This window comes from Pinus tabuliformis, chromosome 8 (assembly GCF_031772625.1).
Source record: "Pinus tabuliformis cultivar Carrire ecotype Pingquan chromosome 8, CPIR1, whole genome shotgun sequence".
Taxonomy (NCBI): domain Eukaryota; kingdom Viridiplantae; phylum Streptophyta; class Pinopsida; order Pinales; family Pinaceae; genus Pinus; species Pinus tabuliformis.
The window spans coordinates 589073391-589079556 of NC_142294.1; positions in this window are offsets into that span (position 1 = coordinate 589073391).

The following is a 6166-nucleotide window of genomic DNA, read 5'->3' on the forward strand; positions in this document are numbered from 1 at the left end:
AGCATTAAAATAAAATAAATGAATGACATTCATGATCCTTAGCATCTAACTTTACTAATTTTAATAGTATCATTTGTACATATTCTCGGTAGAACATGGAATACGAAAAGAATCGACAACTATACCCTTCCATTTTATTCCTTTTTAAGTAAATTAGGTTATATATTTTTATATAAATTCCAATATCTTAATTATATTTTTTTAATATGTCAGTTAGTTGTGTTATCTATAATTTAGATTTTGGCCGGTTGTCTTATATTTTATACTATATATTTCGTCTAGTTGGGTTATTTATATTTTATACTTTAATTAGTTGGATTATTTATAATTTATATATTTGCTCGTTGTTATTGTTTATGTATATTTTAAATTTAAATTAAATTATAGAATTTATGAAAGTGAAAGAAGAGACATATTATGAAAGTGAGAGAAGAGGCGTATTGATATTGTTTATATATGTTTTAAATTTAAATTTGATTATTAAAGAATTTTTTATTATTATAAAATTTATGCAAGTGAGAGAAGTGATTTATTGAGTAAAAGATATTCTAATAATATGTTTTTTTTTTTAATATTTACTTTCATCTTTATTATAATATATTGGGTTAAATTTTTTGATATTATAATAATATGTTTTTTGAATATTTATTTTTACCCTTACTATAATATACTAGGTTCAATTTTTTGATATTATAATAATATGGTTTTTCCAATATTTACTTTCATCCTTACTGGGCTCAAATTTTTTTTCCATCTTACTTTCACTAATTATGATATGATTTATTATATTCACTAATTATAATATAATTTTTTATATTAGGCTTAATTTTTTTCTATCTTAATTTCACTAATTATGATATAAAATTTATTTTTTTTAATTTTTTCTAAATTTAAAAAAAATTATAAAATATATGAAGATATAAATAGGGTTGAGAAAAATATTGAAAAACAAATATTATAATAATGTTTTTTTTTTTTGAATATTCATTTCATCCCTACTCAGAGTCTCATAGTGTAAAGTTTAAAGAATTGTAGAATATATAAGAGTGACATATTAGTATGATATGTTCTGCTCAATATTTTTTTTACCACAATTTTCAATATCAAATATTAAAAGATTTGGGTGGAGGAAAATATTGGGCAAAATATAAATGAGAATGCTAGTGGAAATATTGGCTAAAATATGTGGGTGGGGAATATTTGGCATTTTATTTTCAAAATATATTTGAAAGTTATAGTGTGGTTTGGGGAAAATATTTGGCATTTTATTTCCCCATCATCATCCCCAAACATAGTTTTTGCCCAATATTTTCCTCAATCCCTACCCACAAGTACATTTTTTCCAATATTTCTCCCAACCCCACTCTAAAATATATTGAGGTGGGAGTTGACATTGGGAGAGATATGGGCAAAACATTCTAGGAGCCAGAGTTAAGGTTAGGGGCAAGGTTAGGGGCAATATTGAGCAAAACATTCTATATAATGGTAAGGATAAGAGTAAGGGTGGATGTAAATATTGGTCAAAAACATATTATTATAATTTTTTTTCTCAATATCTTTCTTTCCCTCCACCTTCATATTTAATTATGTATTTTATTAATATTTTTACTCAATTTCACTCTTATACTTAATAGTGAAAAATATTAAATTTATTTATTTATTTAAAAACATAATTTTAATATATTTTTTAATATATTTAAAAATACAATTTCAATAATTAAAAAATACCGTGGAATAAAAATTATATAATAAATAATAATAATATTAATCCTTTAAATAATTAAATAATATAGTATTTACATTTTTATTTTATATTATTTTTGGAAAATTATTTATAAATTAAGTGCTAATTTTGATATTAATCCAAACAAATCTGAAATATATATATATATATATATAGTATTTAGTGTGTGTGTGAGTGAGTTTGGTCGGACTATATTTTCATCATGTCCAATATATCAACCTATGGGGAATTGAATTGATCACTTCATGTCAAGAAGTACTTTAAGAGAATGTCCACTCACCATCTATCCAAAACCCTAGAGACAATATTTTATATTAATTTAATAATAATATTACAAATTAAATAAATTAATATAAATAATTCTGAATTATATATATATATATATATATATATATATATATATATAATTTGAATAAATTATTTTCAGTCACTTAGCTATTTCAAAATAATATATTTTATTAAAAAATAATAATTTTCATTTTCATTTAAATTAGATAATGGATTAGTTTGAGTGGTTAAATATTGTGAACTACAAGTAGAATGCTATATAGACAAGTTCCAAGTTTAACTGATTTTGTGAATAATGTTTCGTTTCACATTGATGGAGAAGTGAAGGCTTAATATTTGAGCTTTATAACAAGGGATCAACATATCCCTCTATTTTATATAGGTTTGAAAATAAACTATTTTCCCAACTACTATAATTACATTATACATTTCAGAGTATTAAAATAAAAATAAAATGATAAAAACTAGTTAAATGATAACTATATTTTAAATAATTTTTTTATTTATTATAAAAACAGTAAGTATGTCAAAATTTAATACATTTGAAATAAAACTTGGAACATGAATTTTTAACAACAGAGGTTTGCATTCATGTTTCCATGTACCTTCATAATATGTAAATAGACTTTGTTACAATATCATGAGCTAATACCATGGCTTATCAATAACACATGCTCAAAAAAACCATAACTCACTTGATATGACACTTATTTATATGATATTTTTAATTAATCAATCTAATTAAAACAAAAAAAGACAACTACTTTAAAGATAAAATTTCATACTAGAATATTTCATAGAGATATTCCAAAATAAACATGTCTATGCACATATTTATTTTACTCTTAAAAATTACATATAAAATTTTCAAAAATATATATTCTTTCAAAAAACAATCAATTTTTTATAATTTTATTTTTTATTATACTTTTATTTTGTTAAATATTTATAATAAATGTCAAACATGTCCACTAAAGAGAGAATGTAAATTCTTAATTAGTGAATATTGAATATTAAATAAAAATTATCACGATAAGCCACACTTTATTCCATGGACTATAAAAATCTTGATCTCAATAACCTGAAAAGTGAAAAACTAAACTTTTCTATTTATTAATGGTTCATTAAAAAAATGCTTAGCATTAGTGTAATTTATCCACCTAATAATTTAGTGAAGGGAAAAAATCAGCATTAAAAAAAGCACCTTTAAAACGCGAATGATGAAGGGTACCAAATGGAAAGCATGAACATGGATGCCATAATCCTACTCCTTGAAAAATGAGGCATTTAATTGTAAAATATGAAACTCCACGTACTAAGTGTAAACGGTAAGGATGAACATGTAGGCCATATCCCCACTTCAAAAATGTGAGAAATTTAAAGTAGAAATTATGAAACTCATCGCACTAATCGTGAGTGGTAAGCATGAGCATGGAGGCCTTCAACCCAATTGGAAATGTAAGCCATCTGTTATCCCGTAAAGAAGGATTTAATGCTCAGATTCGATCCACCGCTAATTCCACAGCAATATCGGCCACAACAAAATATTTCATCAATGTATTAGGGACATGGAAGAATGGGCAACCATAGATTGGATTGACATTAATTTTCCAAGAAGGGCAACTATATATATTAACAACAGGTTCACCGAAAGCACCACAGATTGGTACAAGTTCGACGAGTTTACATGACAACTAAACACTTATATTCAAACTAATTTCCTGGACATTATAATACAAATTACTTCACAGAACTTAACTGTCTACTATCAAATGTTTTGCAATTACCGCCCACACTTCGGGTAGTGCTCTAATGGAAGAAATGCAGTTACCTACATCCGCTGAAGGCAGGCCCAGAAATGATACAAGGAAAAAGGGAAGAATCGTTTAATTGGTCTAACAGAGACGGACCATGTAACATAAGCGGCAAAGGCATGTCTGGAATTTCAGGAATGTCACCCTCACCCTCCAGCATCCTCACAACGTCCACCATTCGAGGTCTGGATGCCACCATAACATGTGCGCACAGAATACCGATTGAAACAACTCTCTTCATCATGCTCTCCGCCCCGCTTTGCCGGATTCTCTCGTCTATTATTTCACTGGTTCTGCCTTCTTTCACTAGCGTCCATGCCCAATCCGTGATGAGATAATGAGGTTCCGAATACGAAGTAGCTCCCAGAGCTTTTCGGTGCCAAGAAATAATGTGTTCAGCGGCTCCCCTTAAAAAAAAACAAACATGAACCAGGAGCCAAAAAGCTGCCTTCTAACCAAATAAAATATGGACTGAACGAAATTACAAATTCAAAATTCAAATTTGATTTCCTTTAGCGCCTTTAATAAATTCAAAATAAAACGGAATTTGGAAAAAGTTGGTAGATGAGGAAGCCAACGGAGGTTGCAGGAGGAGACGTGACAGGTCTGGCAGTGGTCGCAGATACATTGAATGCTAGAGCTTGCCGGAGGTAGGGTGATCGAGTTGCCGGAATATGCATGGATATGTATGGCTTTCATGGATATGTAGCATGCCTTAGGAGGCACGAATGTCCTGTCACAGGTACTTAACGCTCATTTATGTTTCTATAGGATTGGAAATAGGAACTGTCGTTTTCCGATGGTCCCATTTTTCCTAGCACGCGGAACCTGGAATTAATGATGCAATAAATATTTCTGGCCTACAAACAACTGCATCCAATACAATACGGATGATAGACCATCGATACAATGTACACGCGCATTTTGAATTTTAGGTTTTAATTTGCAAGCCCGCTTGAAATCTGAATTTTGAATTTATATTTACCACTCAGCTAATGTTTTCTTGCAGTTCGCACGCACTCTTTCCATACCCAGCGGTCACCATGCGCTCTACTATGCTGGGAAGCTCCTGCTCGGCACCGAGCGACATCATGTCGATTTCGCAAATTCCGTCGACGTTAGAATTCCTACCTCGACTGCCACTGCCGCTGCAGCTGCTCCCGTCCTCGTCTATCGTCCCGTCATCCGACAAGCCATCTTCCAGGGCAGCGCCAAGTTCGGCTTGACATTCACTGTCAAAATTCGATGAAATTCCATCTGTATGCAAACCATCGACATCTCCACGAGGCGCTGCGCGCGTACCAGCTTGGTGAGCTGCTGTCTGTTACCACTTTCTTCTCTTCTGCAGTGGAACAGCAGCGGCCTCTGGGACTTCAAATCTCTCCCAGAGATCACTCTATGAGCTGAGGCCAAGTCCGCCTGCTATGTATTGGCCTATGTATTTATCTTAAACAATTTTACAAATAAAATTTACCATTCTTTGTCGTACTTTCATACGAACTGCAAACTTACCATACTTGAATTTACTATTTTTTAACAACTGCATTATTACATCGAACCCTATAAAATGGACGAATTTGCGAATTACCTTTGCCAATCCGGCCGAACTCAGTAATTATTTTTTAACGCTGTGATATTTTAACGCTGTAAACCTGAAAATTGTCAACAAACCTGGATGCTGCTAGTAACTACTATATCAACCACTGACTCGCTGCCAGTGCCATTTAAATTTCTGAGTCATTAAACCATTTTTCTTGATTTTTTCTCTCATATCTTTGTGCTTTGCTTCAGCTACAACCCCAACACAAAGGCTAGTAAGCTAAAAATTCTCACCAGACTGCAAGTTCCCAGCACTGATATTTTCATGTTTGGCTGCAATTCATTCTTATCTACAGTTCCCCGGGACTAACCCACATTCAAAAATATCGATGCTTGCACAACGGCGATGAGCATTATGGGGTTACTTGGCTCCGGAGACGAACCTCTCACAGCAAATCTTTTTGTATAAGCATGTGTGATGTCCACACTCCTATTTATCCTTTGTGGAGGACGAGAACCAGCAATATAAATGGCATTGCAAAGTCCAGAATCGAAGTCATGTTCACCATAGTTTTTCAATCACAGTCTTAGAATATTACAGGATCAGTAGTTCAATCTCTTCAATGTAGTGTATTAGCATGAACTTTGAAGAGAGATAGGTTTCAATGAGGACGCAATCTTCCTTTAATAAACAACATAGGTTTGCAAGATATTTCTTTGTCATGATCTTCATAGTTATATTATGGTTACGACATTCCCGTCATAGTGGCAATGTTATCTT